Raw genomic sequence first — 25552 nt, forward strand, 5'->3', positions numbered from 1 at the left:
ATTGGTCACTTTTTTTGAAGAAGAAATTCTCTCCCAGATCAGAAAAAAACCATTCGTTAACAGTATTATTAAAAGAGATGCTGCAAACAGCTCAGCTTCATTTATCAACAGAAGTTCAGTTTGGGAAAAAGACTCCATGACAGAGCATGGAAGCTGTATCAGTGCAACAGAATCTATACAAAATAATAGTCAAGAGTTAGGATTATTTCTTTTTCATTTAGTCCACTGCAATTCACTGAGTAACTACTGCAGCATCTCTTTCATTAAGGTTACTCAAGATTCAATATCGACATTCCTAATTGAAACCCCACAAGCTCACAGTGTGCACACCTTACAACGGGAATCTTCTAGCAAAGTCAGCCAACCAAAAACTTTGTTTTCAATATTTCCAAGGTTGGGTGGGCTTTTTTTGTGTGTAAGCTTTCTTTGTTATTTAAGAAATATTTAAATCTTATGTCCACTGTCAAATGTCTTAGCTAGAGGCAACAGAGAATAAAATGCCAGCCGATTCTCTCTCTGATTATCCCTGCTATCAAAATGAGCATTTTTGTGTGTTTATTCTTTCATTAATCCAAATGACTATACATTTGGAGTGTTTGAATGACACACAGCAGGACTGTTGATCTAAACAGAGGTCCAGTGTTATGACAATTTATACTGTACATCATCTGCTGTTTTTTGGTTTGAGCAGGGGCTCATTAATACTAAATATTATCATATTTAAAGAAACAGAGCAATCACTTTCATCTCAAAAAGCACAAATCCAACTTTCTACTTAAGTAATAAGTGTGCAATATCACCTTGGAGAGTGAGTTAGAAATTCATCTAATGTGTTGTGCTAGGGGGGTGTAGTCATCATAAAGTTTGTGTCTGACCTGTCCCTGCTATAATTATTTTCCAAAAAATATGACAAAGCTATCCTCAGGCACAGGAATAGTGGGATTTTTTTAATCTGTGATTATCATTCTGTAAGCAGATGGAGTGACTTAAAGTGGACAACGGTATATGAAGTTTATCTAATGCGTATAAATACTATTTTCCAGTGTTCATTACCAAGGCAGAAAGTTTTTTAAATACTATCTTTTTTTAAAAGTACTACAAGACATTAGAAGCAACATAAAATACCATACTGTATTTTGATACTATTATGCATTCATTTAGAAAAAGATGCATACAGACAGTAAGACATATTCATAATGCAATTTATAAAGTCATTTATAGTTTAGCATTATGACAAGAAATGACATGCACTAATGAGTACCAGTCTTGTTTCCAAGACCAACATCTTTCCATTCAATCGGCATAATTCCAAGCATAACCAAGCAGATGAAAACTGGAAACATTTAATAGCTCCACAAATTTCGCTCACCTCTTCCACCTCCTTATTGAAAACAAAGGGGGAAGAGATGGATGGTTACACACTGTCAGGAACAAGTCCTCCTCAAAGCACCGAGTGCAGTGCCATGACAGCCTGGATCACCAAGTACAGGACAGTCTGAGGAACAGTACAGAAACAAAGTGGAATTCAGGAGTAAGATACACACTAAAGGAATGGCTTCAGGTGTTAAATAACACTCAAGACAGTCTGTATGGAATGCATAGAACAAAGTATAATTGATACAAGCAGCAGCGTGAACCACAAGAGTATTATGTTAAGAGATTCAGATATTCCTAATTACTTTAGCAACTCTAGCAAGTGTGTTAATGGAATATCCTAAAAGTACCTAAAAAGCAACCTTCATACACTATTGTAAAAACAGTCTTTTAATTGAAGAATTCAATATAGATCAGACAAGCCTTGTAAAAATTATACTAAAAATAGTAAGTTATATTGCAATATTTCATGCTACTACTATCTTTTTACACATGATCCTTCAAAAATTGGACATACACACCCCCAAGCCAAACTTACATGGCCCACAAAAAAGGGTAACAATTATTTGACTAGCATTCATCTTTACCTTATTTATTACTTCAGTTCACCTATAACATACAATTCTATAAGTGAACAGCTATGTTATATATTATCTAGGCATGTTATTCTTGATCTCTTTCTGGAAGGTTTGTGATCCAGTGTTGCCTTGCAGCATAATATATAAGCATTCACAGTAATTTTCTCTATTTCTGTGTTGTGACCATATATCTTCTTGACCACTATCTAGGAGAAAATAATCTTAAATAAACTCCTGCTCTCACCTACTGCTAGATTACAGAGTGAGAGTTTTGGAACCATTACTTTTTTGGTGTATTGGAATGTCTCAATTTAAAACAACTCTATGCTTGTTAAGGTAGAGCTTAAAAATTAAATGTTTAACCTTTCGGGTGGGTTTCTCCAGATTTTTATTTCTTTTATACTGAATCTGCATAGAGATGTCCCATTCTAATAAGTGGCTGAAAGTGAAGTCATTGAACACTATTAATTATCTGGCAGTCCACACAAGCAGACAGTAAACTTAAAACAGACTCACTCACTTTCGGGGAGTCTCGGTCCCTCGGTTTAGCAGCATTTTCCATCAAAAATAACCAGTTTACTTTCTCTTGTAGAATGAGCATAAGATGCTTATGTTACAAAAAATTGGCAGTTTCTTATTTATACCTCCCCCTTCTTCCCTACCACTCTACCATTTCAGTAGCTTTGTAGAGTGGGATCTGTCTTTGTCCCTGCACAGGGCCACCCAGTCATCTGTGCAGATTAGCAATGCAGCTGTGTCTGCAGAAAAAAGGACAGAAATTAAATATACATTTGTGTTCTCCAAACATGCTGAGACTGTATTATAACAGTAAATTAGGAAAAATAGTTTAGTGATGTGTAATAGAAACCAGTTTATTAAGAAGCATAAAGTAATAAAGGTTAGAAATACTGCCAACATCTTTTGGGGATGAGAGATCAATGAGGTTGCTGAAGTACCAATATCATCAGAAACTCTGAATGGAATGAGCCTCAGTACATTCATAAAAAGGTACAGAAAGCTGCACGTAACATTTAACTGCTTTGGAGCAGCTACCAGACCAGTGAAGCACAGATATGTCTGTGGAGATATTGAGGGTTAAAGAAAAGAAATTAGAAGTCACTAAGGTGACTGAGCCGCATTACTTTACAAAAATTTGGTTTGTTTGATGTTTCTTCTGCTTGTTCCTGGATACTCAGTCTTACCATACTGAAGTCTCAATATGTTTCTTAACAGTGATGTTTTTCTAATTGTCTTCTCTCACCTCTCAAGCCTCCCCATCATTAGAGTGGTAAATACACATAATGATTATTAACAAATCATCATTAAAAAGAAAAAAAGAAAAAAAAAATCAATACACACATCAGCATGCTATTTCAACACTATGGAAACAATCTCCTAATCTAACTTTGAATACATGTGGCTTTCTGTTTATCTCTGGATTTGGCTTTTATATAAACCATACGCCATCCTAACATCTAATATCAGGCATGTGTACAACACACATTTAATCATTAATTCTAACACTACAGTATCTAACAAGTCATTAAGAGTTCATATACAATGCAAAGAGAAACAGGATAACCGATTTACCTTTTGACATTAATCAGCAAGAAGGTGAGCTCATTTATGTGGCTGCACCACTAGAATTATCCAGGTGTTTTTTTCTAACAGAAGATAAGCATGTTAACAAAGTGGTCATGACATTTCTGATGTCACATGCTGCTGCTGTAGAGACACTAACAAAGCAAGAACTTCAACTTGTCAGATCAAGGGAAGCCAATTTTCAAGTGTTGCAGCTCTCAAAATTTACACTTTAAAAATATAGTTTAAAATATTTGCTGTTAACGTGAACTCCCAGACCTCCTACCTTTGTTCATATAGTGTAATTCATCATGCAGACAATCCAGTTAACTTCCATTTGGTTACACTGCCTTCAGGATTATTCTGTGTATACTGCAGACTCTGGACCAAACCATTTCTCAGTGCCCAAAACCTGACCAAAAAATATACATAATTTTTTCTAAGCAACTTATCATCAACTGAAGCATCTAGCAACCTTTTCTTCAAGTTTTAACTTTATAGCAATATAACATGCAACAACATAACACTATGAGGAGAGAAAAAAAAAGCTAAAAAATGCTGAGTTTCTTGCATTTGAGGAAATTCAAGGTTTAAACAGATAATTAAAGGTGCAAGACTAAAGACTTGATTATGCCTGCTGTTAGGGCTTTAAAGGAAGAATATTTTACTGCTGTCACTGCTAAGTTTGAAAAGCCTGCCACTAGCAGCATACCTAGAAACACTTCAGTTTCAGAATTATTTACAAAAAAAAACAAACGCATGCAGACCCGTATATTTTTCCCCCCAGTGACTTAATGATCAAACAAATTCCTTGTAGGCAGATGCAATATGACAAGAAGTACAATGGCTTAGAATATTTTATAGCAATCTAATGTAGTGTATCATCTAAACAGACACAGAAAAGTAAGAATAGCAAAATCACACAATTTTCTATGGCATTCCAATTAAGCTAGACAAATATTAAAGAAGATATTTTGCTAACATTTGTCTAGAGTAATCCAGATTACTGGATTCTAACCATGCTTTCTTGACCTTCCTCTCCTCCAATATAAAAGGAAAGTAATTATGGCTTAAAAATCTTGTCAGCATAAATCGCTTCATAGGGACAATATGAGACTGAATCTCTTCAGCAGCCACATTTACACGTTTGTAGTCTTCCATTTTAAAGCCCTTACAGCATTTAAAAATCAGTTTCTCCTTCACTGATCCAATACCAACCAAATGCCTGTAATTGCATAATCTGTCTGTACTTGATCCAAAACATGCAGTCAAGATGCTCCCATCCACACTTGAAATCCCAGCATCTGAACTTAGATGTTACCGAGTCTGAATTAAGTTTCTGATCATGGCACCTCTGATCAGATAGAAGCCCAAAAGGTGAACAGAAATCTATGCCTATATCTGTATCAGGCTGTGGTGAATACCAGTAGGAAGCTACGTGTAATATATTTTCTGCCTTCATTTGGAAAGCTATCCTAGAAGTCAGTGGGAAGCAGGCATGGGTTCCTGCAAGTTTATCACACACTTCTCCCATAACACACATGCAGGAAATGGAATATCCAGTAGACATTGTATCACTTCTAAGGCCATAATTATTGGTCACAGCCTGGACTTTCCGGGCCATCACCATTATTGTCAGGGGGTATCCCATGCTAACAATGCTATGTCCATAGTTCAACAACCTCTGTATGGGAGAGGCTCCACTACAGTGATCCTTTCTACCAGGATACACACTGCAAAATCTTAACATGAGAATGGCATGCTATGCAGAGATTAATCACATTTCCAAGCTCCAGAATTTTCACATGCATTCATGAGCCCTCCAAAACCAGAAATTGTAATTCTAAGCAGCATTCACAACAGGTTTGTTGTAAAGACAATATGGGAGAGATTAAAGAAATTCCTTTTTCTTTCACTTTTCTAAATCTAGCTACCCATGTCCACCCCAGAAACACGATACAATCTTCAATTTTCTTGTCAATCAGTATCTCACCAAGAGGTAGACAATCTGAACCACATCTCAGATAAGTGTCCTGATTATTTAGACAAATACACAACACCGCAACTTGGCTCAGTTCTCTCTTAGGTAATGATAGGGTAGGAACCTGTCCCAAGGCTTTGTAACTTTAAATGTTCATTAGTTTTAAGAATTCTCATCTGTGGTGAGGCATGAGATAACTTTGCACATTTCATTAAAAGCAGACAGATTAGAGAGTTTTATTCCAGGAATATCACTGTCCCATTAGCCAGCAATGCGTATGAACGCATATAAAGCTGTTCCACCTGCTTAGGTGCATCACTAGGTGCTTTATGAATTTAAGTTAGTACTAGGTATGGAACAGATAGCAGTAGTTTGCACAAATAGCAGTTTGGCCCAACTGTGAAACTTGCACAATTATAATTTGTTAGATAAACAGCTATGTTGAAACATGTATTCCACACAGTCATACGCTACCCTTCAGTGTGCATAATAAGGAGACAAGTACCACCATCCTAAACCTCATGTGACATACATACTGGGCTAGTCTCAATCTAAGGATACTGAATAGACAGCTAAAAAAGAAAACATCTAATATATTTGGGCAGACAGAAAATGGACATATAAGGAAGAAAAGCAAAAGCTTAAAGTCAATCAGCAGGCATCAGTATACCTTCTCTAATGGTGAAACTAAATTTGCCAAGGTACTCAAGTTGAGACTCAGACAGTAGTGCAGAATTTTGTAAGCATCTGTTTGGTTTTTCTTTTACAGGTATTCTTTTTGCAACGCAAAAGAGAAGTTAGTGGGAAAATTTTCAGTTCAGCTGTTGGCTTGACAGATGCCAGTGTCTGAAACCAGTTTCTTCAACTAGAAACATCTGAAACTGTGCATCAAACTACTTTCCCTTTCTTGCGACAGTCTTGAGACTTGCATGGGTATCCAGCCAACAATCCTCGTAAGAGAATTCTGGTAAATCCAGCAGTTAGGTCACACAAAATGGACAGATTTTTCCCTCTTCCCCCTGTAACTCTTGCAGTCAAAAAAATCCAGTAACAATAGTAAATAATCTTCAAGTAACAGAAACCTAAAATAGCAGCAGTACCAGAGCACTGGTACTCAGCAATAGCAAAAGATCCTTCAGTAGGTTCTTGCAGAAGCAGCCCACCAATGTAATTATTTGGGGTTGACATACCATTCATGCAGTGGACTTTTAATGCACATGTTGGCTTTACCATGTCATTCTTACTCTAGAGAAGAATATGGACCTCTATTCTTAGGGTAACAAGATGGTTACTCCATCTAGTAAGCTAAAAAAATTTGAATGTTGCATTTAGACATTAGTATCAGCTGACCCTTCCTCAGGAGTCTTCCTCAACTGCATTAACTAAAGAAAAATAAAGTTATCAGCTGTCAGCAAGTTTCGATCAATAGTCTCCTATGCTTTATTTTTAATGAAAGCATAATTGCAATCACCTCATTGGAGGAAAAAAAATAGCAGCATAGATTTTGATATCTGTATTGTTACAAAGTACTAAAACGTGATTGATGCATTCAAAATCCATCATCCTCTTGTAGCATACTGAATATAGGTATTTAATGTGTTCCTCCATGGTCTACACATCACAGCACCACTGCTATACAGAAAGGAGAAAGTGTTCATTCTCTAGTCTAACAGTCTGGATCAAAACAAAGTCTCCCTAGAAGTGTAATGCCACTATGAAGAGACTTGTATGCATGACAGCTCTTTGGCACATTAAATTACTAATACAGAGGTGTCATGATAATCCACATCCTGGAAAGTAATTACACAGTGCACAAGATAGGCTCCAAAAATTAACAAAACTAAAACATCAAAACCCAAACAAAACACACAACTCTCTTCAGACTCCCATGCTTTGTTTTTTCAGGTTGCTGGTACGCCCACATACACAAACAGCTTTAAAACGTTTGAAAGCAAAATATCTGCTAACTCCAGCTTTTCTTCTGCTGAAAGATCTATTTTATGGGTAAGAACTTGCTACTGACATTGCAGATAAAGTAGTTGTGTTCCATGGAAATCGTTAAATTAGGCCAATGCAAATAAGCCAACTATTTTTTTTCCTCTCTGTTCTTAAGTAGCCAGACTACCTCTTTCTTTTCTTCCAAAACCTCTGTTTAAAAGATATTGTATAAGTGAAATGACATCCAACTTTAGCATCTAACCTGAACATACACCTTGAACAGAAGCCTTGTTACAAGAATTTTACTTCTTAAAAAAAGAGCTTACATGATTTTTCTAAAGCAACATGCTGGTGGCTGAACTAAAGTATGAACCACCACACATAGAAAAGCAACAACTAGTTTGGGGAAAATAAACTAAAAATACAGAGGAGAAGAAAAGCCACCTCTACAAAACCAATTCTGTATAGTATTAAGCCTATACCAGGGCCATAATAGAGCCAATAAATCAGCCATGCTCATAAACACTTGAGGCTGAAGCCAGGCACAGGCAGAGTAACAAAATGAAGGCAGCAAGTCACAACTCCAGGCCTGTGGCTGTGTATATTCATCATGCCACACGAACATGGAATCAAGCCATCAAACCGGACAACTTCAGGCCACTGTGCTGCACACCACCACAGATAATATCAACACTGATCCCTTAGCTTAACGGTGCAATACTCCTTCAAACTCGTCCCCTGCCCTTTTGCAGACATCCCATTTTATAATCAACAGAATAATGGAATAAGTGACATTTCTTTTTGTTAAAGCAAAACAAAACCAAAAACCTTAATCCAGTTAGTCCAGGAATTTTCAAACTTTTATATAAATTAACAGCACAGTTCCAGCCTCCATGAAATTAAAATCCTAAACTCACACACAATTATTCATTAATTGACTGACTAATTGACTTAATATTACCAAAGAGGTTTTAAGACTGCAAGGCTTTGCAATTAGAAGACTGGAAAATCCAGCATTGGAACAGACAAACCCTCAACTTTTACCTTATTAAAGGCTTTTTCTTGGCAATCTTTCTTCATAAAGCTAAACATACTGTAAAAAAAAAATAAAAATTCATTAATGCTACATTCCCCTGACACACACTCCTAAAGATACTTATGAATTCCACATATTTTTATAACAACATTTGTTGAAATAAAAGGGTACAGTATAAATACTGATTTGATTTTTAAAGGCTTCTCAACAGACCCCATTTACTAATCTAGCCTTGTCCCCTCATAGTGGAAAAAATTTATACCTCTACCTAAATGAACAAATAGACAGCAGTAAGGCTGTAGTAGTAACTGAGAGAATAGATCATGTCAGATAAACCAATTTTTTCAAGCTCGCTCAGTTTAAGTATTCCATCTTATCCATAGATGTATTTTTATCTTCTCCCTAAATAAAATCAAATAGTTTTACCTTTCAACACAGTAAATCCACTTTGGAGAGACACACACACTTCAAATGTAACTCTTTATATTATGAAATCAGTATCAATGTTACTGTTTATACTTACCAGTTTCCAAACAACAGATTTTTCTTCTTATGAGATGACAATTGACAAATATACACACACTGTAGCTCTATAGGGATAGCTGTTAAAGCTCCATACCTGAACCTACTTATGTTTAGTTCTACAGAACTCAGCAGCAGCAGCACCCACTTCCCTATATGCATTCAGGGACTTAAGGAGGAAAATAAAAAAAATTCTAGAAAAACATTTTATGCATAACTTAAGTGACCTTCTAAAAATACTGTTGCATAAAGAAATCATACATAGCTCTTCCCCAAATAAGCAATGACATGATTGCATACCTACTGCAAATAACTACATTTATAAATCCACTCCAGATTTTGATGGAAGAGCTGAGTTCATTTGAAAACCATCAACTTCCACTACCAATAACTCTGCAGACAAGACAATGCCCCATTTCACATTACTGTTTATAAGATGTGCAGATATTAATAAAAGTTTAAATTCATTTCCAAGCATCATTATGTGGCAAGACTACCAGGCACATTTAGAGAAAAAGATTATAGCTGAGAACATGCAAAGCCAAGAACCCAGCCTCAGTTTGAGGTGATGTTTAAGGTGTTGAATCCACTTAACTGTAAACCCAGCATGAATTTATAGAGCTGCAACTGGGAAAGAAAAAAACCTGAAAACCTACCACACCACACTTGCAAGCTGAGCAGCATTCCAGCTGCCAACCTGTGTCAGCTAATAGTGCATGGAACTACATCTACCTAAACACATAACTTCTTTTTTTTTTTTTCCCAGACCATTTCCTTTTAGAAAGTTTTTTAAATGCATGTCTAAAAATTAAGGATTGGGGTGGCCTTGGCCAGCTACCCAGCCAGATGCTCTCTCACACCCCCTCCTCAACAGGACAGGTAAGGAAATAAGATGGAAAAGCTCATGGGTCAAGATAAACACAAGGGGATCACTTATTATCACAGGCAAAACAGGTTTGACTTGGGGAAAATTAATTTAATTTATTGCCATTTAAAATTAGGCTGGCTAGTGAGAAGCAAAAATTTAAACCATCCCTTCCCAAGCTCAACTTCACTCCTTCATTCCAAACTCCTCTACCTTCCCCCTACCCCTGAGCAGTGCAGGGGGATGGGGAACGGGGGTTTGGGTCATCCATAACAGCTCCTCCCTATCACTCCTTCCTCCTCACACTTTTCCCCTGTTCCAACATGAGTCCTTCCCATAGGCCACAGTCTTTCAAAAACTGCTCCGGTATGGGTCCTCTCTACGGGCTGCAGTCCTTCAGGAAATATCAATCCACTCCAGCACAGGGTCCTCCATGGGCTGCAGGGTGGATATCAGCTCCAGTGTGGTCTCTTCCACAGGCTGCAGGGAAATCCCTGCTTCACCATGGTCTCCTCCAGGGGAATCTCTGCTTTGGCACCTGGAGTACCTCCTCCTTCTCCCACCTTGCTGTTCCTCACACTTTTTTACCCTCTCACGCCTCACTGCTGTCCAGTGTTTTGCCCTTTCTTAAATATACTTTCCCCAAGATGCCACCATCTTGGCTGAGGGGCTCAGCTGTTCCCTGAGGCAGGTCTATTTGAGCTGGCTGTGTCCAGCATGGGGCAGCCCTGGCCTCTCCTCATAGAGGCCACCCCTGGAGCTCCCCACTGCCAGCACCTGGCTACTCACAACCAATACAACTGTACTTACTGAAGGGTAATAAAAACATCTGAAAAAGACTTCACTTAGAAAAGACATGCTTACTGAACTGCACCATATACAATGGATTTACACAGGTGTTCATGAGCACCAAAGCCTGGCTTCCAGCTTTAGAGAGCTGATGAGGAAAGACAGCTCACCATTTTGCAAGGAGACAGATTTTTATTTTTGTTTATAGATGCTCTCAGCAAACTGGGCCCGGAGCCATTGCAACCAGACCCTGCAAAGCCACCCTTCAGTCACTAACAGCACAGGCCAAGGAAGCAGAGACAAAAAACAGAACTTGATTTCTTTTGACAACTTCAGCCAGATTCAACAGAGCTTCAAGAACACCAGCATTACAACTGTGTGCAACCAAGAGCCAAGTAATGAAGGTTTGACTCAACTGCGTTATCTACATCCAACACTTGTTTTTCCTTATGTCATGTTACATGGGCTTAAACTTCAAGTCTGCACATCCACATAAAAGCACTTATTGCCAATGAGTAAAAGCACTCAAGCAATACATGATGAATACAATATAGTAAAACTGAAAATGACAGTTTTGATAAAGTCTGATTATAAAAGCTCTTTAAGTGCTTTAGTGGTTAGTTGTGTAGTGCCATGCTACAATTCCAAACACCCAGGCACCGCACTGAATTGATCCACAACATATAGGGCTATTCTCAGAGATTTTAGAAGGGCTTCTACCACATCACCTCTGAATGCACAGTCAACAGAATTATTTTAAGTGCTATGTCTGCAGGAAAAAAGCCTTCAAAGTTAACTTCCTCCCATTTTTACTTACATAATTTAGATCTTTTTTAAAAATGTGTGTGTTTATGCTTATAAAAATCTTGCAGGAAGAGAAGAGTCATAACTGTCCTAAAGGAAATTAATACAGCTATACATTTCTATGTACAACTTCTGTCAATATACTCTCCATACTATCAAAAACAAATTCAAGAAGCTTCTTCTGAAGGTTTCTGATACATAAGTATCATTAACCCATGAAAGACCAAATATCTCCTACACACATACACTAAAACTGCAGTGCACTCAGTGAAATCATTAAATCCTGGGACCTAGCCTTATATTTACAGTAAACAAGTATCTATTGTTTTGGGAATGTCTTTTGCCCACAGGTTTATTTAAGCAGCTTAACTGACTTTATTTGAATGCTATCTGAACAAGTACAGACACTGTATAGTTATTAACACCAAACTGCAGGAGGCATCTGTTAGCAGTACCATCAGAGATGAAAACAGGCCAAGCCACTCTATTTGTCCACACCCCTTAGAGTATAGGGAACACTATGTAATTTTTACATGTTTATTTATGTATGTATAACATCTTTAAGGATTAATATCATGTGCAATGGTATTGCTTTGTGTCCTAGGAGACAGGCAAATCTGTTTAGAAGCAACTCTACCTAAACATAGGGAAGAAGCTGCCAAGTTCCTATTTGAAAAAAATCAATGCAGGCTGAAATCACAGCCTTTGACAGGCAAGACATCTAGGAGGTGGATTACTAAACTCAAATCTAGACAGAAAAGATTAATATACCAACCAACTGTTAATTCTCTCATGAAAGCACATTATCTCAACAATAATCAATGAGGACAGAGAGATTAATGACTAATTAAAGCCACCACATCCAACCAGAAATTTCAACTGAAATGATTTTATGTTTAGAGTATAACCAAAGCTACAACTTCAGCTCTTGCAGACACACTCAAGCTTATCCAGAAAAAACAGTTCATGAATCAACAGCTGCATGAAGCTCAACACAGACTAGAAAAATCTGTTCAGGCCCCAAACAAAAACTTCAGGTGGCTAAACTGGGCTGATCCAGGTACAACACCATCAGTGCCCAAACCAGCGAGGCTCCCACTGCCCTTCTGACAGTCCCTGAAGCATACCAAGCTCCTGTACAACTGGCAGTGTATCAGGACATCAGCCCATGGGATTGGAGTGGAGCTGGCCTGAAGTCAGTTCCCCCAAAACACATAGTATGAACACTGTCATCAACACCAGCTGTTTCACCCTGCAGATCCATTCCCCTTGCATTGCGCTACTTGTTTATGTAGGCAAGGCTCTTTCTACTGCCTCATTCATTTTGTAGGAACAGGATTACTGTGAAAAGTCTTTCTTCATATAAGGCTTATCATTACATAATTGCAGGATCCTTTTTTCAGAAGCTGCACACAAGAAGTTTTAGCGTCAAAATAATTTCTCTGCAATACAATCTATTAAAGCTCTCGTACAGAAAAAATTAAAGGCATTCATGTGGTTAGGGGGAGATGACTAGCATTAAAGCCATTTGTTTATAACAATATCAGGGGGTTTTGTTTGCTTGTTTTAAAGAAATTCAAAAAGCATGCAAGATTTCAGTAATCTAGCTACAGGCGTGACACTAGCACACACGTACTTTGAAAAATGTTCCTGACTTGTCCTGGCTTAGAGTCCAGGCTCTCAATAATGTTTAGTTTGCTAATTCAAATTCTGGATTTGCTTTCCACAGACAGATCTAGGACTTAGCTTTATCTACATTTGTTATCTGCAGTTCCCAAAATTTACTTTCTTCTTAATTTAATTACCATGCTAAAATAACACTTTTACAGGAGTCACATTGGGAAAGAAGACGTTGAATGAAAGTGGTTTAGCTCCTACACCTATAAAGCCTGTCTCTACCTGCTTGTAAGTCACCAGGGCACATACAGCTGTGAGGCTTTTCCTCTGCTGTGCACAAGGTACATTGTCACAGTTCCTGGCACAGCTGCTCTCTCCAGTAGCATGCAGGTGAGGTAATGTAGGGCTGTAACAGCATCTCCCAGCTGTTTGAATGGTTACCAGCATACCAAAGTTCCAATGTACTTTTCCTCACCCTCAAACAAGCTTACACCTAAAGTGCCTGACTGTGTAGCTTTAAATTTTTACGTATCTTTAATATTATTCCTTCATTTTGTGTATAATGGCCCTGTTAACACAGTGAAAATAGTCACATACTTAGAAGCATAAAGGTTATTGAACACTGTGGAAAAGGTTTTCCCCTAGTACAAGTCATACCCTAACTGAACCTCTCTCCTCCTCCCTTACCCTACCTGTAACTGTCCTACTTTAACTGTATGATTTGTACTGTCTGAATGTAACCCTTAACATCAGTTGCTTCAATTCCCAGACAATAGTTATTACCTCTGATGAGAATTTAAAACTCAGCATGATGCTTTTGGATAGAAGTAAACCAGGGAAGATCACAAAAACAGCTGCCAGGAGGAAAGGTAATATACAGCATAGTGTGATAACATCATAAACCACTATATTCTTTAACCCTTATCTTCTTTCTGAGACCAGATGCCATGCAACTACCTTAACAAGTACTCAGTTTGAGCATATATACACTCTCAGCAAAATTCAGTGCAACCCTGAGCCCCACTCTATAATTCCAATACACAGTTCAGCAAACTCAAGAACTGTGCCAAAGTCAGACTGTCACTGTTCTGCAGTGATCAATAATATGTCCAAGTTTACCTCCTTGCTGTTTCAGCTACTCAGCCTGGAATTTAGACCCATATTTTCTAAAAACATGTACAGCCCATTCAAAATGCAGTACTATGCTTACTGCACAGCTCCTCCAAGGAAATCAATGGCAGCTTTAACTTTGAAACATAACATCCAGTGATGTAACACGTTAACACCACTGTTCCAGAAATACAATAGTAGTTTACATTATCCCATGCACTTAACAAAATGATAAAGACCAAATTGAGCTAGATGTTTTACCTGTAACTTATTTATTCTGTTAGCTAGCTCAGAACAAAACATATCAGGACCATTTTCTCCTGCCCTTCCCTGTCATGTACTACACACAAAACCTGAAATACAGCATGAAAGACATCTGAGACATTTTTGTTATATGGTCTGAATATCAGCTTTACAATAAAAGTATCCACTGAGCTGTAACTACAGCATTATTACATTCTAGAAAAAGTTTCCTGAGGTAGCTGTTAAAGAAAATGCATTTTGAATTAAGAAATTTAAAGTGCTGAAGCTGCTAAATGGCAGAACCAGGCCTCGGCCCTTGTACAGCCCTAATCCAAGGCTGGTTTAAAACCCAGTCAAGCTAATCAGTGGAAGAATAGAAAAACAACAGATGATCAATTTGTGTACACAGGTGCTCTCAGAAATGCAGGTGTTTTTAGAAAAATTAGTATATGTGAATAGGAATTGCTTGTCCAAAGACTAAGTGGACTTGAAGGATTGTGTGAGTTAAAGCAGCCAGAAAGAAGATCGCGGCCCGAGGAGGACCTTGGAACCAAGGCAGAGACTGGAACCGAATAGATGAATCAACTGGGACAGGGTCAGGTGATGGATTCGCAGAACTGACAAGACCAAAGGAAACTTCTAAAAACTTTGGACATTGATTAATGATTTGATAAGTGTATATAAGCTGTGCTGTGTCCCTTTGTTCTCTGCCACTCACTGAGGTGGTGGCCCAACTCCAAGTTGTGATTAAAGCAAACCCAGTGGTACCCATGTCTGTGTAAATTTCTCCTTTAACAATAACAATGAAAATCAAATTAGCAGTTTAGTACAGTAGATCATGCACTCCATTCACCCAAAACTCTCTCTTTCTCAGGATTGCAGAACTATTAAAAACAATGGGATCATTAAAAGTGAAGGTGCAATTAATTATACAGTCCCACCAGCATGGCTTTACAAAGGAAGTTTGTTAGTATATAAGCACTACCCTTTGAGAACTGAAAATAAATGAAAATCAAAAAAGTAATTAAGATATATAAAGTTATTACAACTGTGCAAAATGCCTCTAATACACAAGTTTCTCTGCCAGGCAAGAGGGAATTAATTTTTCTTGATTGGCTATACAGGTTGCTATCCTATAATCAGTTATTTTTATCCACACAATCATTTTGGAAGAGATCTTTTTAGCTTACGCATGGCTTTTTTCTTATTTTGCTGCTTCTGAAAGTCATTTCCAGAGCTATTTGAACAGAAAAGCCAAAAAAAAAAATTCTAGTTTAAGACTGTAGGTGATATCGGTTAATTTTTTTCTTTTCTTTTTGTGTTCATCCCTGGTTCCCACTTGAAATGTAGAGGCACTCAGCAAAGAAAAGCTGTGGCAAGGGCTACCAAGCTATTTATACAGCAGAACACTTGAGCTTTAACCCTCTGATGCAATAATTAATTACTTTTAAAAAAGAAATATGTAAATATCTATAATGAAAAACAACAAAGACTTTAAAAAACAGAGGATGTTAATTAATCCTTACAAATAGTTAACAAGACATGGCCTTGGGAGAAGGAATAGACACCATAAACACATCAAGCTAAGAAGTAACAAGATAAGCTCAAGGAGAACCAAATGGTTAATGAAACTAAGCAGAAAATTACTTGACTATCCTAATTAGCATACTAAAAGATCCACCCTCGGACAAAAAAAAGCCCCCTACTAACAAAGCCTCCTCCCCACAGAGCATTCAGGTGGAAAAAAAAATACTGTACCTTTAAATGGAGCCGAGGCTTGTAAGAACCAATGAGAATTAAGTGTGACTAAATGTAATTGTAAACAATTGTTCAAAGTGTATAAAATGTTTTACTATTTGCTAGTTTTGTGGATTTACCATCTAAGCACTCATCTCTGTGCAGACATGCAATAAATATCTTGACTGTGTGTGTGGACCAGCTCTTGCATACCGGGTGAAGAACCCAGAATTGGGATAATGCCTCGACATACTTGTCGAAAAGAATTTAGAACTCCACAGATGCAAAAGAATGGCTGAAAAAACCACAGATCTGAAGGCTGAAGCAAGAGATAACAAAAATTGTGTGTGTGTGTGTGTGTGTGTGTTAGACTGCAGAGTATTTGAATCCCACATCACAGTTTTTAAAGCGGCTTAGCAATAGCATGCACAGTACTCCTTGTGATACCGTAACACTGAGAAACTCCAGTCACAAGTTAGAATGCTGCTGTACTTGGTACCATATGAAAGCAAGAAAACCAAAATAAATAAAGCCACCCCCAAAAAAAACCCCAACAACCAAACACAAAACCCCCAAACAAACAAATCAAAACAGAAACAAAATCCCTAAAGAATATTTGTTCATCCTTCCTTCTTTACTTATCAGGCTGTTAAAATGACTGATATTTCTCAAGTGAGAACCTGAACAGGCCATTTCCCAATGCAGCAGCAGAATAGGCAGAGCCTGCCTCACTGAAGTTCTTAATAACAGGCATCTGCTTCACTGTATTGGGCGTAAGAGAAAACCTTCAGCCTGGTGTCAGAATTCTGCCTAAGGAAGCTTTAATAGAAAAACTTTAAGAACTTTGTTCACATTAGTAATTGTCTCAGATTTATCACATCCTTTTTGTAAGTCCATGAATTTTGCATTTCAGATTTTTGCCTCCAAAATAAGGGTAAATATCTTCTCATGCCTTGTACAGAAGGGCATTGCTGGTTAGTGTTTGCCAGCACCAGGTAACCCAAATAGCAAGATCAGAAACCAAGTTAGTTAATATGTATTAATGCTTCAGCATGGCAATGTTTGAGACTGCAGTTGTGCTTTGGGGAGGAGGGGGAGAGAGTGCATAATGTGCAACAAAATCAAGATGAAAGGTACCCCATTACATAGATTGGCACAGTAAAAGGCTATCTAGCTGTTCAGCTTGCTAGCTAAAGTACCTTTCTCATTTGCACTGCACTTGACAGTGCTTGTATTTTATGCCTCAAGACTTAGCACTCTTTTATCCCTTTGTGTAAACCCAACTTTAGACAAGTTGTTACTGCTAGCAGTGCAGCCCCATCATATGGAACTTTTTCATAGTACAAGAGTAGCACCACATTGTTACATATACTGACATTCAGTTCAAAGCAGCTTACATCTAGACAAAACGCCATCAAAGCAAAGGCAGCAGACTACACTGGACTAAGGCTGTCCTTGGACAGAGCTGCAGCTTTTTAGGAAAGATGTTTCTCTACATTTGATTTCACAGTTGTACAGATACTAAGGGATCCTGAAGACTAGCCTCAGGACTATGTCCTCCTGCCCGTAAAATTTAAAGGGCTCAAAATGCCCACTCAACCATTTTCACAAATGCATTCAAATTTTGTTTTGAATTATCAGGTCCTCACCCACCTCCTTCCAGGAAGTATTAAAGTATCTAACTAGTTCTGGACCATAAAAACAGATATGCAACTCAGTATATGAATCTGATTCTTCAGCTTTCGTTTATTCCAAGTGAGAAGGGAGATGCTCTAGTTATAGGCTTATTTATATCCACCAAATGTCTTGAAAAGAAGCTCCAAAGAGCTGCAAATATTACTATTGTACAGATAATCTAAAATCTCAGACAACAGCATGCAGCTGTATTAGATAAAGCCCATAACCACAAGGCTCTCCTCCTCCCAGTGTATTTCTGGTATAATAAGGGTGCTCATCAGCATGTACCTTAAAAGCCTATCCTGCATGCAGAAAGTTTAAAGTACGAGAAAAACATCAATATTTTTTTTACTAAAAGCAAATTAAAAAAGTGTTTTAAATTACTATTTAGACAGCCCTACAGACTTAAAGTGTAAAGTATTTAACTTCATAGGTAATTTATCACATGTAGCAAAAAAAAAAAGGCATTGTTGTTTTGTGGCATATGAAGGCATGGACTCAGGTTGTGGTGCAACCAGAGACACCTTATTGTACAGAGAAGGTCATATTTATATCTCTGAGCCCCGATACAAATTCCAGCTGTATGTACCACCAGGCTCAGGGCAGAAACCATTCATGCAGTTACATAGCTATATATCACTACAAGCATGCAGGCACCTATTAAACACTAGATAACCATGTTTATCTTTCTTCCTTTCCTTCACAATACCCAGCTGTTCTCTCATCTCCTGTCAGATCAGACATTCTCCATCCTCCTCTCATATATCTCTCTTCAGACCTTCTCTATCCTCCTCTCTCTTATCTCCCATCAGTAATGGTTAGACATTCTCTGTACTCCTCTCACTCATCTCTCTTCAGACATTCTCTATCCTCCTCTCCTACATTGTTTCTCTGGCTCACATGACAACATGACACGAACAGTTTTGTGGCTCTGCTAGGCTAGATGAATGTTTAGTTAATCCCGCTGCAATCATTTTAAGATGGAGAAATATACATTTTTTGACTGCATTACTATTCCTTAGTATGATCTAAAGATCACACTTGAGCAATTAGGCAATTCATCTTTAGGTAACTGTAGCATTCAGGGTGTGCTACAAAAGGGAATGATCCATCGCTGTCAGAGACAAGAAAATCTGAAACAAAATAATAATTATCTATGATGTCACCCACACTGTCTAAGCATGTCCAATGGTTAGTACTTTGGCAGGACAAGCAGGAGGGGAAAAAGAAAGGTAACAAAAACATTACCACCAGTTAGGCAACAGTGACATTTTGACAGAAATACAACCATCTCCATTATACATGAATGCACATGTAAACTTTGCCATCACCTTCACACACTCATTGCTTGCTTTATCCCAAAGCATTTTGATTTCCATCCATCTCCCAAATTGTTGTGGTGAAGATCTGGCAGACAATCTGTAATGCTGGAGGTACTGTAGCTCTCTAGTGGACATACCCCTGGCTGCCCTGTCCCACCACCTGTCCCAGGTTGGTGGCAGCCCATGGTGTGGAGAGGGAAGCAGGATCTACCAGAACCCGAGGCCACCCGGGCTTGCCCCGCCCAGCAATGCACAAGATACACTGAGGTAGGATGGGGGAACAGCGAGCCATACTCCCCTCCATTACAGCATGATGCCACAGGGTTAAGTAGGGGCAGGTATTTCATGTGACAATGGGATTTTCTGTGCCCCTCTGTTCCTTTAAAAAGGAGATATCAGCAGTTTATTGCAGTGGCTTTACTAGCTTCATATCACTTGCAAATCCTCCTAGACAACTCCTTCATCTTTAAGTATCTAAATGGCTTTTAAATCTAGTTACCCTGACAATTTTTTTAATATTCTTTGAAAATACTCTTTTGAAAATATTACCCTTTTTTTTTTTTCCTGAGGTGTCTATAATGATAACATAGGTCTTAATCTCATGTACTGGTATTATATAGAAACATAGATAGACAGATATGTGTCATGGTTTCACCCCAGCCAGCAACTAAGTACAACACAGCTCACTCCTCCCTCCTCTGGTGGTGGTGGTGGGGAGAACTGGAAAAAGGTAAAACCCGTGGGTTGAGATAAGAAAAGTTTAATAATTGAAATAAAGTAAAATATAATACTAATAATAATTATAATAATTGTAATGAAAAAGGGAGACAGCTATCACGGTTTAAACCTGGCTGGCATCCAAGCACCACGAAGCTGTTTGCTCACTCCCCCTCACCCAGAGGGATGGGGAGGAGACTCGGAAAGGAATGTAAAACACAGGGGTTGAGATAAGAACAATTTAATAGGTAAAGCAAAAGCCACATGCAAGCAAAGAAAAATAAGTAATTCATTCACCATTTCCCATGGGCAGGCAGGTGTTCAGCCATCCCCAGGAAAGCAGGGCTCCATCACACGTAACAGTTACTTGGGAAGACAAACGCCATAATGCCAAATGTCCCCCCCCTTCCTTCTTCTTCCCCCAGTTTATATACCCAGCATGACATCATATGGTATGGAATACCCCTTTGGCTAGCTTGGGTCACCTGTCCTGGCTGTGTCCCCTCCCAATTTCCTGTGCCACTCCACCCCTCTCACTGGCAGGGCCCAGGAAACTGAGAAGTCCTTGACTTAGTATAAACATTACCCAGAAACTACTAAAAACATCAGTGTCCTATCAACATTGTTCTCCCACCAAATTCAAAACACAGCACTGAACCAGCTACTAAGAAGAAAATTAACTCTATCCCATCTGAAACCAGGACAATAACAAAAAGAGAAAGAGAAATAAATCTCAAGAAAAAAAAAAAAAAAGTGATGCACAATACAGTTGCTGACCAATGCCCAGCCAGTCCCCAAGCAGCAATCCTCCTCCCTGGCCAACTCACTGCAGTTTATACACTGAGCATGATGTCATATGGTATGAAATATCCCTTTGGCCAGTTTGAGTCAGCTGTCTTAGCTGTGTCCCCTCCCAATTTCTTGTGCTCCTCCAGCCTTCTCACTGGCAGGGCCTAAGGAGCTGAAAAGTCCTTGACATAGTATAAACATTATTTAGCAACAACTAAAAACATCAGTGTGTCATCAACATTATTCTCATACTAAATCCAAAAAACACAGCATTGTACCAGCTACTAAGAAGAAAATTAACTATCCCAGCCAAAACCAGGACAATATGCCAGAGCCTTATTTGTTTATGCCTGTACAGCCCAGAGTCTCCTGGGCTAATCCAGTTGTGGAACCAAAAAAGATTAAGCACTTTGGTAATGAATAAAGTCCTACAGCATCACTATAGAGTAGATATAATTTCCATTTTATAGAAAAAGAAATGTGAGCACAGACTAGTTATTGATGTGTAGATAATGAACATAAGAACCAGAATGCAAGTCTCCCCTTTTTTCAGATTTGTAATTTGAACATCTTATCCTATATTCCTTGATGGTAAAAGGAAAAAAAAACTTTTTTTTTGTTATAATGATTGTATGGATTATCAGATTGATAGTGGAAGGAAAAATAACTCTATAAAAATTTTCCAAATCTCAGTCCTTCTCTACTTTGAATGAGCTATTACAGATGGATATTAGGTTGTAACAATGCAGATAGTTCTCTTTGATTTCTTGTGACTACTTAGATCAGGCTCTTCAAATGCCTATAAGTTAATTTGTTGGGAAAGAGGATTATAATAGTCACTAGGGACAGAATTTGACCCAGCCATTTGCCTATATCAACATTTAATGATAAGAAAATATGAGATATATGCAGGAAACACAAAATGAATTCTACACGTATACTACTCCAAACCTAACTATAATAATTTTAACTAACCAGGGAAAAGAGTTCCTACTTAGTACTCCAAGTTCTGCACACTAGCTCTTGCATGTCCAAAAACCTGGACTTTCTCGTAATTCCTGAATCATTGGATTTTAAAGCCAAATATCCTCCAGTCTTATTCTGTCTCTGGTTTAGTGTCATTCTCATAGCAGAACAACTGGCTTAATTTCCTACCTGGGAATTTGCAATTTGTAAGAAAATTGCCAGGTGGTGAAAAGCAACACTGCAGATCTTTGTCACTTCCTTTTCTTTCTCTTACTGCCTGAGATGAGACTGGAAAAAATAGAGCCTAACCAAAGCACTTCTACACTTCAGCTATTACCAACTGCCAGAACAGCCCCTATAATCTGGGAGCAGGAAGGCATATATTAGAATAGTCACTGAACTGCTCTAATTTTTGTTATAAATTGAAGTATGAGAAAGCACTCAAAATTTACTATATCACCCCAGAGTTACAGAAGACAAGTGACAGTATTGTTCTGCTCTAGCCTATAGACTATGCCAGATCATATATTCTGCTAACATTATCTTACACAAACAGAAGAGGGATGCTATGCTGCATATAGTTGCTAAAAGGGAGCTAAAGCTAAAAGCAGCAAAGATAGAAGTTTATATTGCTTTCCATGCCATGGAAAACACTCTTACTTGCACTTCACTTTCACAAATCAGTGATGTACTTCGTGGCATAACACTGAATATCTGGCATGACTTGAGAAGATCATTTTGAAAACATTTTTTAAGATTATGTCCATATTATGGACAGGAGTCAGGTTCAGCTTTGGGACATTCACCCATTCACATGCTTTTGTTCTGCCTGTATATTTACAAGCATCCATACCCTAATGTCTTCCTCAACTTTCCCTTTCTGTCCTCCCCCAGTACACACAGCAGTCACCCACTCTGCACCACACAGCCACAGCAGGCTACTCCTACACCACTGCTGCTCTTTCCCTCTCCTGCCTCTGCACTTCAGGAAAGGAAATGTCCCTTTCCTCCCCTTCCTTCCAGCAGGGTCTTACCTCCTCTCGACAAGTTGTGGTCAGCACTGCACATATTGAAAGTAAAACAGAGTCCTCACATAATTTATAATTAAGGAAAATAGTCCTATGGTTTGGTATGGCTGTTCACTGTGTGCACAACTCAGTGCTTTCATGTCAGCTAATCGAAAACAAAATACAAGAAAAGAAATAAAATGTATCTCAACCCCCTTGATTCTATACCCAGTTTTTAATACTTGGCAAATGCTTACAGTCTATGTGGTCTTGAAGGACTGGAAGAATGACTAGCTAACAGATTTATTGACAAATTTGGCACAAGATCACCAGGTGTAAGGCAAACACTGGAAAAAAGCATGAAGAGGTGTAAAAAAAAAAAGGTCAGTAAATCATGCTATACATGAGACAGCATGAAAAGACACACAAAGAGATAAGCATTGGTTTTGTTATTGGACCTTGAAGATAAGGATACGAGGCTTTCCCAAGAAACGATAGCAAGGAATCAAAGAAGTAGATTTATGGTTAAAATGACAAAGAAAGTAAACATTCATAGAATCATAGAATATCTCAAGTTGGAAGGGACCCATAAGGAGATTTAAACCAGAGAAAAGTCAGAGAAAAAGAATACACAACTCAGGACAAAATTAAGAGGTGGATTTTAGCAGGGCAAGCAACTGTCCTGTGTTATAGCTTTAATGGGTCAAATGCAAAAAGTAGTTTTATAGCCGCTATTACATCAGTTTTATGACATTAGTTGACTTCAAATCATTGCCTTTTAGAACTAGGCAGTGTTTTGCCGAATTCTTTTTTATACTGCTTAGAATGTTGTTCTTTCACTTTGATTCTGTGTATTTAGGCAAAAGTCCACATCTGCAAAAAAGCAATTTTCAAAATATAGAGTAAGGTTAGCACCTGAGACAATCCCTAGACAAGACTGACAGCTCTGGCAGTTGCAGGGCTCTTCAAAAAATACCAGTAACAATAATGAACTGCTTCCCTTTCTGCATAGTATATATACATCAATGCTGACCTGGAAAAACCACTTCTTTGGATGAATAGATCTCCATGCTTACTCAGTTCTTGCCTTCCCTGTTGAGACTGCAAACAATATTGCCAATTAGTGCCAACCCTGAAAGCAAATTGTAATATGAATAGGCCTTTCAATTTTTAATTCCAGACTTTTGCATTGGTGATGTATAAATGTTTCATTAGTGCACACTCTTTTCTATGAGAGGTGGTTCATTCACTTGTATTTCTGCCTTACCTCTGGGAAAAAAGCTGTCTACCTGAAGTAATAGCAGAAAATGGGCAAACAGGAACTTGCACTTTTGAGTGCTCTTCCCAGTTCTAGCAGTAAACTCTGAAATCAGAGTCCTTTTCTTGAGAATCTAGATTTGTTGAAAAACCCATCTTATGGTGCCATGAAGACCACCTTAAATTTTTACTTTATGTGCTTTATCTCTACACACTTGCTCTCAAACAATATTCAAGAACAGGAATTCAAAAGCTTTTATTTGGTGGGGTACAATCCATTGGTGTTAGTGGCAGGAATACCCACTGATGTCAATTGCAGTGGTAGGTTGGAAGCAGGTAGCAACTCTCATTTCTGGGCGGGGCAGGCACCACCAAACAAACATACAGCATGACTTAGATGTCCTTTCTTCTCATCTTTGAGGGTCATCTTAGACCTTAGGATAGGATGAATTTCCTACTTCAGCATAAGCAGAACCCACTTCATTCCTTCCCAAGAGAATCAATTCTGAGACTCTCTCCATTAAAGAGCTTTTTTGACAATGAATGTGAAGCACAATTTACTTTCAATAGCACTTGCAGAGCATGAAGCAAGGACATTTGAACATGCTGATTAGCTTCAGATCATCTCAAAAGGCATTAACAGGCTGGTCATGTTACATTGTAAATCCTTAGGTATATGCATGAACAGAAATATCCCATTCAAGTCAGTCGAACACACAATAAACCTGAGAAAAATATAACATATTAACTGAATATGTTACCAGATGTAAGGTGTCTCTGCCAAGGGAGGAAAAATAGTGTAGGCCTCCATCTGCTGCAAGTGCATGTCCAAGTAGCGCCACCATCTTGTCAGCTAGAGATGATTTGATCAGGACTAAACAGTGTAATTGCTAAAGACACTTTCCCTGATTACTGGCACCTGAGGAGCTGCAGGAGCACTGCATGAATCACTGTCAGGAGACCTGCAGAAAGTTACGCTTAGAAGAAACCTCTTTACCTTCAGGGTAAAACCCAAGAATTCTGCCCAACGCTCTTCAGGCCTTTATATATCACTGAGCATCAGGAGGTTGTATGGGAATAGAGGGAAGCATACTCCACTGAACCCCATTTTCAGGTCTCCCTCAAGGCACTGCCATGGGGTCATACCATCAGAAACCCCTGCTCTCAGTTTTAGGCAGATTCAGGAAGGCTGTCAGGCTGTGTGCCAGCAGGGACCAGTAAAAGTTATACTGTCTTAGTTTGACTTCAGCCACAGAAATATACTGCCAGCACATTGTGCAGTTTTTGCACAAGTCCTGCTGACATGTGCTAGGTTTATTGATGGATAACCCTCGAGCAAGGAGCCTTCCACGAATTCTCCTTCACCTTCACAGCATCTGTGTAGCAGGGGCATATAGTGATATGCTGGCAGCAGGGAAGAGCAGTGTGAGCTTGGCACAGGCCTGTTACCAACTGGCATATGAAGAGAAGGTTACTCAGTCTGAGATCCCTGTTCCCAAATTCACATTCTGTTTTAGGAAGTCTGGTTTTTATAAAAAGTCAGTCAATGTTATGACTCTCATAAAATTATTGAAAAACTGTTGCCTCTCACAATACATTTTAACAAAGGTTATCACTGTTCTTTCATAGTGTTGTATCTGGG

General features: G+C 38.4%; 1 long non-coding RNA gene across 1 annotated transcript; it reads left to right on the forward strand.

Moving 5' to 3' along the window:
• Positions 1 to 392: 392 nt before the first annotated feature.
• LOC121080357 lies at positions 393 to 18470 on the forward strand. The gene is made up of 3 exons (XR_005825336.1): positions 393 to 413; positions 8020 to 8026; positions 18371 to 18470. It is a non-coding gene; the product is annotated as an uncharacterized LOC121080357 (long non-coding RNA).
• Positions 18471 to 25552: the final 7082 nt, after the last annotated feature.

Source organism: Falco naumanni, chromosome W (assembly GCF_017639655.2).
Source record: "Falco naumanni isolate bFalNau1 chromosome W, bFalNau1.pat, whole genome shotgun sequence".
Classification (NCBI taxonomy): Eukaryota; Metazoa; Chordata; class Aves; order Falconiformes; family Falconidae; genus Falco; species Falco naumanni.